Source organism: Macrobrachium rosenbergii, chromosome 2, assembly GCF_040412425.1.
Source record: "Macrobrachium rosenbergii isolate ZJJX-2024 chromosome 2, ASM4041242v1, whole genome shotgun sequence".
Classification (NCBI taxonomy): Eukaryota; Metazoa; Arthropoda; class Malacostraca; order Decapoda; family Palaemonidae; genus Macrobrachium; species Macrobrachium rosenbergii.
Window position 1 is genome coordinate 24,463,150 of NC_089742.1, and position 10,000 is coordinate 24,473,149.

A 10,000-nucleotide genomic window follows, 5' to 3' on the forward strand; every position below is an offset into this window, starting at 1 on the left:
TGAATAAAGAATTATGGAGAGGCAGTTCGTTTCCCTTTTTCAGATTTAACATCATGGTTAATTTTGCATCAAGAGAGTTACTCCGGGTTAGCACTGACACGGATACTTTTAGGAATTAATATTTGATGTTCTACTTAAACCCAGGCGCAAGGTTCATTTGACATTCAATTTCCCAATTGGCTGGATTTCGGAAGTATTTGGTAAACAAAACAAAATAAGGATGATTTTCTAATAATGTTTCAGAAATGGATCGCCTGTTGCCATTTTTTTATGCAATCTAAATAAGGAAATGCATTATCGACTGATAGGATGCTGAAAGTGATGAAATGAATAAGAAATTGGAAGAAAAATATATGAAATGAAAGAAATTATTAAGACAAATGAAACTAAGCGATTACAAAAGCTTTGGATTGAAAGGAAATTGTCTAGACATAATGAGGATCATTAAAGATCATATAAGTGATGTGTGGCAATGATAACACTTAAGAACTGAAATGAAATTGTATGCTTTAAGAATAATTAAGACTGGATCGGAAACTGCACGAGGCTTGAATAATTAAGGGTTAAATGAAACTGCACGGCAAAGAATAATTAAGAATGGAACAGAAACTGCAGCAGACTTGAATAATGAGGGACTGAAACGAAACTGCATGGCATGAAAATAATCAAGAACAAACAGAAACTGCATGAGACTTGAATAATGAAGGACTGAAATGAAACTGTATGACATAATAATTTAGAACAAAACGGAAACTATATGAAATTTGAATAATAATGGACTGAAATGAAACTATGGCTTATGAATAATTAAGAAGAAAAGGAAACTGTATGAGACCTGAATAATGAACGACTGAAATGAAACTGTATGGCATTATAATTACGAACGGAAGAGAAACTGCACGAAACTTGAATAACGAAGGACTGAAATGAAACTGTATGACATATGAATAATTAAGAACAGCACGGATACTGCATGAGACTTGAATAATGAAATACTGAAACGAAACTGTATGAAATTATACTAATTACGAAAGGAACGGAACTACGTGATACGTGAACTATTAAGAACTGAAATGAAACTGCTCGAGATGGGAACAATGAGCGACTGAAAGGAAACTATATGAGATGGGAATAATTGTGACTAATGGGAACAATTGTGACTATGTGGAAACTGCAAGCGACGAGAAATACGGAGAGGAAATTGTATGAGAGAGGAATAATTAAAAACTGAAAGAATACTGGGTGTTATAAAATTAATCGAGGAATAACAGGAGATGGCATGAGATGAATGGAATGAAATTCATTAATGCAACATGAAATGACAGGATATAAAAACAGAAAAAAAATATGAGAGGGGAGGAATAGAAAGGAAACTTTCTGAGTATGTATGCACTCTGCCTGCAGAGAGTATTTAAAAATATGAAAAAGAGAAGAAAATTATTCTTGAAGATGAATGAGAGCTTAAACTTTCTTTTTACTGCTTGGGTAAAGAAAAATTACAATCCTTACATTATTTTCAATCCTTTTTGTTCACTCGCTTAAGTAAAATAAGCCTTGAATTTCTCGAAAGCCGGAATACCACTACTACTACTATTATTATTATTATTATTATATTATTATTATTATTATTATTATTATTATTATTATTATTATTATTATTATTATTATTATTATTATTATTATTATTATTTGCCTATCACAGTCATCCAGACTTGAGGTATAATGTGGGCTTTCGGGTTGTATCCTGCTTTCTAAAGAGTCCATCACCTTTCTTACTTTTATATTTATTGCTAGCTGACCAACCCGGCGCTGCCTGGGAAATCTCGGAATGACAACCGATAAAATCTCTCTCTCTCTCTCTCTCTCTCTCTCTCTCTCTCTCTCTCTCTCTCTCTCTCCTGTTAAGATAGTTGCTTCAGTTACAATGGCCAGCAACCCCACCTCCCTATCGGGCTGAACTTGGACTTAAGGGCATCGGGAGTGTCACTATTCATCTCAGCCACCTCGAGAACTACAGATTAGCACTAATATCTGTCATTTCCTGTAGTGTTTGCATTTCAATCCCTTCCCACACCCTCCCCCTTTGAAGCTAGTGATGTCTTACCCCGACAGTGTTCTTTCCCAGATTGTAATTAATAAGTGTACCAAGTTTGGTTGAACTTGCTCAATGTGTTTCAGAGTGTACACGGAACATACACATACTGTACATCCATTTTTATATATATAGATTATTATTATTATTATTATTATTATTATTATTATTATTATTATTATTATTATTATTCAAAGCTTGAAAGTATTCAGGTGCAATTATCTTAAAAGTTCATTAAATTCCGAAACATTCCCACATGTGAAAAAGAAGATGGGAGAAGTCATTAATGAACAAATAGTGTATACTTAATATAAAACTAAATAGTAATATTATAAAAAAAAACTCTTCGATCATTTCAAATTAACCATGTAATATTCATTATTGTTCTATCATGCACCCGAGTTCGCTCAAAATATACGCAGTTCATTTTTTGTAAATATTCTTTTATTATGGTGTATTAACTGAGATGGGCATAATGTTGGGGAAAATGTCTCTCAAAAAATATATATATAAAAAATAGCTCAAATGAATTCATGAAAACTGAAGAGTCCATAGAGTTCCACTCAATAAAGCGAGCATAATTTAATAGACGGTCTGCATAAAGAATAAATCTCTTTAGTTTTCAGAAGGATTTATTTGTTTTAGTCACTAATAAAATGAAATTAAGATAGTTAATTACATTTGACCTCATTACCGCTTGAGTCATTCAGCGTAATTACATTATGAATTAATTAATGTCATTGTTTCGACTACACCATTTGAACAATATCTGGTCTAAAATTTCGTCCCATTTTTCAGTTTTATTTTCCCTTTGATGCTCTTCAGAATGGATGACGGTCTTTATACATGCAGAGGTAGATAAATAATATTATTATCCAAGTAGTAGTGTATATATATACATATATGTGTATATATATATACATATATGTGTGTATATATATATATATATATATATATATATATATATACAAATATATATATATATATATATATATATATATATATATATATATATATATATACACATATATATATATATATATATATATATATATATATATATATATATATATATATATATATATATATATATATAATGTATATGTTTTTGTGAGCCCAACGAGAGAGAGAGAGAGAGAGAGAGAGAGAGAGAGAGAGAGAGAGAGAGAGAGAGAGAGAGAGAGAGATTATTACCATATGTGTTTGAGTCTTGGGATTTTTTTTAGACTACAGTGTTTAGATTACAGTGTTGAGATCTGTCATCAGTTAATGAAGCGGCACATCTGTGTACCAGTAAGGGAGAGGGGAACATTGTAAAAGTGGGTAAATTTGGGAGGTGACAAGAAGATGAGACACGTGAAGGACATGATAATGAAGTATAAGGACGAACTTTATGTGGAAAGCAAAACCTCTCTCTCTCTCTCTCTCTCTCTCTCTCTCTCTCTCTCTCTCTCTCTCTCTCTCTCTCTCTCTCTCTCTCTATATATATATATATATATATATATATATATATATATATATATATATATATATATATATATATAATGTGTGTGTGTACACGCGCACAAGCACTGTATACAAAGTTAGTCTCTTTCTGATTCTTGCTGGCAATTTCACTGGCTATTTATTGGCAGTCTGAGGACAATGAATTTTTTTATTCAGCGTTTTCCGTCATAGAAATTTTCAGAATTAACCTTTTTTATAATATTCCGTTCTTTACGACGAGAGCAACGAGATGGTCTGGGATGCTATAAAAAAAAATCTTGGTACGGTTAGAAATGTGCGGTAATGAGATTCCCCCTTAAAGTGATGGAAGACCTGTCTCTTAAAAATAAGCATATTAAATGGTTTGGAGAAAGACTGAACAAGACAGACTTACATATCTTAAAGTGAATTTTATTATTATTATATTGTTCAGTAGATGAAACCTATTCATATGGATCAAGCCCAAAGGGGCCATTGACTTGAAATTCAAGCTTCCAAAGAATATGATGTTCGTTAGAAAGAAGTAAGAGGAAGTAAAGGGAAATACAGAAAGAAGAGATCACTAATTAAAAAAAAGAAAAGTAATAATTAATAAATAGATATATAGATCAAAATTTATCAAAATGCAAGAAGGATATTATTAGAGTAGTAAGAATAGTCTGAAAGAATGATTGAATCAACTGACCCTTGAGTTTGTGATTACCCCGAAGTTCCGGTGGGACTGAGATACTTTTTTTTTGCAAGGGCGTAAAACTTTGATTTGAAAATTTATATATAAACTAAAATAAATAAAATACTTTCTTGTGAGCTTAGATGGAATGCATATATAAACTGCCTTGCCAGAGCTCTTGTTATTTTCTGGTACAATTTATTTGGCTTAATTCAAACGCTAATCTCAAAGTAAGTATATCTTAGTTTTACCAGACCACTGAGCTGATCAACAGCTCTCCTAGGGCTGGCCCAAAGGATTAGACTTATTTTACGTGGCTAAGAACCAATTGGTTACTTAGCAACGGGACCTACAGCTTATTGTGGAATCCGAACCACATTACAGCGAGAAATTAATTTCTATCACCAGAAACAAATTCCTCTAACTCTTCATCAGCCGGCCGCGGGAATTGAACTCCGGCCCATCGAATGACAGTCTGAAGCTCAACCGACTCGGCCAACAAAGGGCACACTAATCTCAAAAAAAAATGTTCACTTATATTCGTTATTTTCTTAGGTTCCTTCTCATAATGCTGTACAAGGTATTCGATTGTCTTGCAAAATCTATTAAAAAGACATTTCATTACCTTTTCCTTTTTAATATGCGAGCTTTTTGTTTTACTGGCAGCATAATAATAATAATAATAATAATAATAATAATAATAATAATAATAATAATAATAATAATAATAATAATAATAATAATAATATATCAAGTCCTTCTTGTAGCGTCCGATATATCCCTTCATATGCCAGGTTCGTAGCAGCGATTAAAAGCTCATCCATTATATTTTCATGAAACGATATATCCTTTGTAATGTGATTACAGTTCGTAATTCATTTAGTTTAATCTAATTACAATCATGCGCTATTAGAGTAAAATTTAGCCCTGCTTGCAATCCAGTTGTCATTTCCTTTTCCATCGCAAATGCCGCATGAATACGAGACCGTAATGAAACCCGTTGCCAAAAATCCATTCACGAATTATTGTAGCTAGCGTGCATTTATCTTATTCTATTTCAATAAACATATATTCGACGACTCGCTGTAAAACACGAGACGCTAATTTCGCTCATTTACCTGCTGTATTATGTACTTTTTTTTTTTTTTTTGGTGCACCCCTGTAATTATTCCAGCATAATCTGTCTATAGGTAATACATTTAATTTCCTGCACGGCACTGGAAAGGTTTTTATGACTTTCTTTTTTGTTCCCGTCGATGCATATCGATGCTTATAAGCTATAATACGCCTCGGCAGCTATTTTATTAAAGTTATTGCATGCATTATGCTTCTATCAGCTTACTCAGATCACTTTCTTCCATGATGATTTTATATACTCATCTCTTTCCATTTTCTCTCAGAAGTTAAAAGACTAGCTATCTCCACCGCAGGGAGTAATACTTGTAACGGCGGCTTTACTTTATAACATACTACTCTAAGAAGTTAAGAATTAAAACTTTAAAAGCCAACCTCTTTTCAAAGAGCTAATACGATGGTTAGAAAGAGAATGCAGACTGAAGTAAATTCATGTAAAATAAGAAATAATTTCAAAGATATATAGCTACTACTACTGTAACTGTTATTACTACTACTAAATAATAATAATAATAATAATAATAATAATAATAATAATAATAATAATAATAATAATAATAATAATAATACAAGAAGCAAGTTTAACCCCAGATCCAGAGAAAAAGTAAATAATAAAAGCTGCCGCATTAAAAAAAAAACAAGAGAAGGATAAGAATAATTAAAAAAGGAACTCACGAGAATGTTTAAAAATCAAACGTAAACAGAATAACTAACAACATGATGCAGAAAAATAACAGAGAAGACCCAAAGAGAGAATAACTGAAGGTTACAATGTGCCAATCGAGTCTTTGTAGAGTGCATTACCTGCCCTTCTGCTTCGAAGCTTCTCATTAAAAATGTACGAGAATCACGGAGACATTCCTCTCCCCTTTTTTAGGTTGTCGACGTTTGCTTTTTAAATAAGAAATGCCAATCTATTTCGAGCTTAGTTTGATTGGGGTGGTGTTCGTTGTTGAGAGGTATGCTCGAGTTACAACGTCTGTAGTAATAATAATAATAATAATAATAATAATAATAATAATAATAATAATAATAATAATAATAATAATAAAGGTCTACCAATTTTTTTTCTATGTAACAGGGTCTACGGATAAGGAATATCACAAAAACTTGTAAATGAACATGTAGAACAATATAAACATGATTGGTATATTTCAGGTTCGATATAATTGCAAAATTAATTGCATAGTTTCCGTCATTTATGATAAACCATACACATTATATATATATATATATATATATATATATATATATATATATATATATATATATATATATATATATATATATATATATATATATATATATATATATATATATATATATATATATATATATATATATATATATATATATATATATAATAATAAAAATAAAAAAAGTAGATAATAACAACAACAGTAACAATGAGGTCTAACAATGAACATGAATTACTACTGCTTTTTATAATAAAAATTACACCAAGAAAACAGCAATAATAATAATAATAATAATAATAATAATAATAATAATAATAATAATAATAATAATAACTGATAGAACAGAGACACGAAAAGTAAGAAGTAATGAAAGAGAACAGAAGCAGATATACTAGCTTTTAGATACCCTTAAGACACCACCCACGCAGGAGAAATTTTATAAAACATTTCTGGAATTCCTGCAGATCTGCTTCAGTTTGGAGAAGAAATATTACTTCGCTAGTCTCTCTCTCTCTCTCTCTCTCTCTCTCTCTCTCTCTCTCTCTCTCTCTCTCTCTCTCTCTTTACTGGTCAATAAGAAAAGAACCCTCGACAAACTTCCGAGGAATGACAAATTGTCTTTGTTATATCTTTTTTTTTCATTTATCGTAACTGGTTACTTCTTTTGCTATTTTGTTCCATCGGTTTAATGTCTCTTACTTACTTAAGGAAGTTTTACTTTATGGAAAGTTACTCTGTTAGTTATTAACCTTTTGCCTTATTGCAAATAAAAGTTTGCTCATTGAAAATGTTTTCCAAAATCTGCGGAAAGTTTTATGTATAACGAAATCACAAAAAAAAGGAATTATGGTTTTTATATCAACATCCCCTCAGACAGCATTAAACATACAAGTGTATATTTTTTTCCATGGGCCCTTTTTCCCGTAGGTGTATTATTATAGAATACAAGCTAGAAGTAAATTGGACGTTCACGTAATTGTATTTATGTATTTTTTATTCTACCGTCCATGTTTTCCTTGCAGAGACGATGACTTCAGATGCTAATCTACTTTCGCTAAGCATATCATCATATAAGAGGGATGAGGTTGCTAGCCCTAGCCCTTCTCCTTACTTTGTCCATCAGCAGTTTGCAATTTCTTTAAAGAAAACATACTTCGGAAGAGCCATATGTATCTTGAAAAGATGTTATGCTCTGGAGGAACTATTAAATAATAATAATAATAATAATAATAATAATAATAATAATAATAATAATAATAATAATAATAAAAGATGAGACTGGTGGCTGTAATAATAAAGATGAATTTCATCGATTTGCTGTACCAGTTTCTAATATCAATTACAATGGCATACAAGTAAATCCGGCTACGACACGCCACATGGTGTGTTACTATTGACCAGACTGGATGAAACAACCTTATTCCAAATGCGGATAAAAAAGTAGGGTTGGATTTACAAAGTTAAGTATACCTTAGTTTAACCAGACCACTGAGCTGATTAACAGCTCTCCTAGGTCTGGCCCGAAGGATTAGACTTATTCTGCGTGGCCAAGAACCAATTGGTTACCTAGCAACGGGACCTACAGCTTATTGTGGAATCCGAACCACATTATACCCAGAAATGAATTTCTATCACCAGAAATAAATTCCTCAAATCCTTCACTGGCCGGCCGGAGAATCGAACGCGGGCCTAGGAGAGTGCTAAGCGAGTACGGTATCGACTCATCCAGTGAAGAACTGGTTGGATTTACAAGCAACGGCGTTGCCAAGTAAGTGGAAAAAGTTAGAAAAGTTTCAAACGAAATTAAGCTGTCTGACATCAACGGCACTGGGTCATAATGCGGCTTGAAGCGTAATAATTTTCCCTTATCTTATAAATACTGTCAAGTCTATATCAGATAATAGTAATAACGGCAGATACTGGGGGCCTCTATTAATGATAAAAGACTGACAGATGGATAGTTCAGTTAAGTCCATAATAGATAATGATAATAACGGCAGATATTGGGGTCCCTTGTTAATGATAATAGACTGACAGATAGACAATTCAGTAGTTTAGTTCTTTTAGTTTCTGTAAAAGAAAACTATTGTGCCGGTTTTGTCTGTCCGTCAGCACTTTATTCTGTCTGTACTTTTTCTGTCCGCCCTCAGATCTTTAAAACTACTGAGGCTAGAGGGCTGCAAATTGGTATGTTCATCATCCACTCTCCAATCATCAAACATACCAAATTGCAGCCCTCTAGCCCCAGTAGTTTTGATCTTATTTAAGGTTAAAGTTAGCCATAATCGTGCTTCTGGTAACGGTACAGGATAGCCCACCACCGGACAGTGGTTAAAGTTCCATGGGCCGCGGTTCATACAGCATTATACCAAGACCACCGAAAGATAGATCTATTTTAGGTGGCCTTGATTATGCAGTACACTGTAGCGGCTGTACAGAAAACTCGATTGCGTCGAGAAACTTCGGCGCATTGTTTTCTTGTTTTATTTCATGTTCAAAATGCGCAGGCAAAGAAGTACACTGAATGAAATATCCTGAAGTACGAATGTGTACATATTGACGTACGGACTTACACGATCAATTATATTAGCACATATATCTTCATAAAAAATAAAAAAAACATATCTCACTAATTTATCTTGAAAGTATGTCGCATCACCGTTCTACACTTTACGTTCTCCATACACAATATACTATGACTGCATCATTGCAATCATAAGTCAGCATGAAGCCTTGACACGAAATATAAATAAAACAGTATAACACATATATACAGATCAATTAACTATATGAATGGCAAGATGAATCAACTATATAAATGGCAACACCTTCATTTGCTCTTCATTATTTTGAATAAAATAAATTCTTGGTATTCTCGAAATATAGAGAGATAGACTGATGGATAAATAACGGCGACAGTAATTTTAAAGGCATAAATTTCGCTAGAATACGAGAGGAAGGTGTATATTAGGATTTTGATTAAGAAAGAACGACATATGAAGGATTGATGGGGGAGAAATAACGTATGTTTAGCTAAGGAAGAGGTTGCATGAATCAGGTATTTGTTATCAAACAGTTTTATGAAATGTTGCAAAGTAAAGGAAAATGCTGTGTGAGACATACGTTACCCCTGAAAAAGCTGATGCTAGAATTAATAGCGGCAAAGTGTGGGGCGCTGCGTAAAATTTAGAGGATACTAAACATAGAGCTGCTGGGAGCAGTTACAAGCTTTAGTTTTCTGTAAAAGAAAACTATTGAGATAGCTATTTGTCTGTCCGCCCGCACCTTTTCTGTCCGTCCTCAGGTCTTAAAAACTACTGAGGCTAAAGGGCTGCAAATTGGTATGGTGATCATCCACCCTCCAACCATCAAACATACTATATTGCATCCCTCTAGCCTCAGTAGTTTTTATTTTACTTA

The 10,000-nt window shown here is 32.5% G+C and overlaps 1 protein-coding gene across 4 annotated transcripts in view; it reads left to right on the top strand.

Moving 5' to 3' along the window:
- Nucleotides 1-10,000, top strand: part of LOC136844080 (neural cell adhesion molecule 2-like) — a 381,333-nt gene that overhangs the window by 204,285 nt on the left and 167,048 nt on the right. The window lies entirely within an intron of this gene.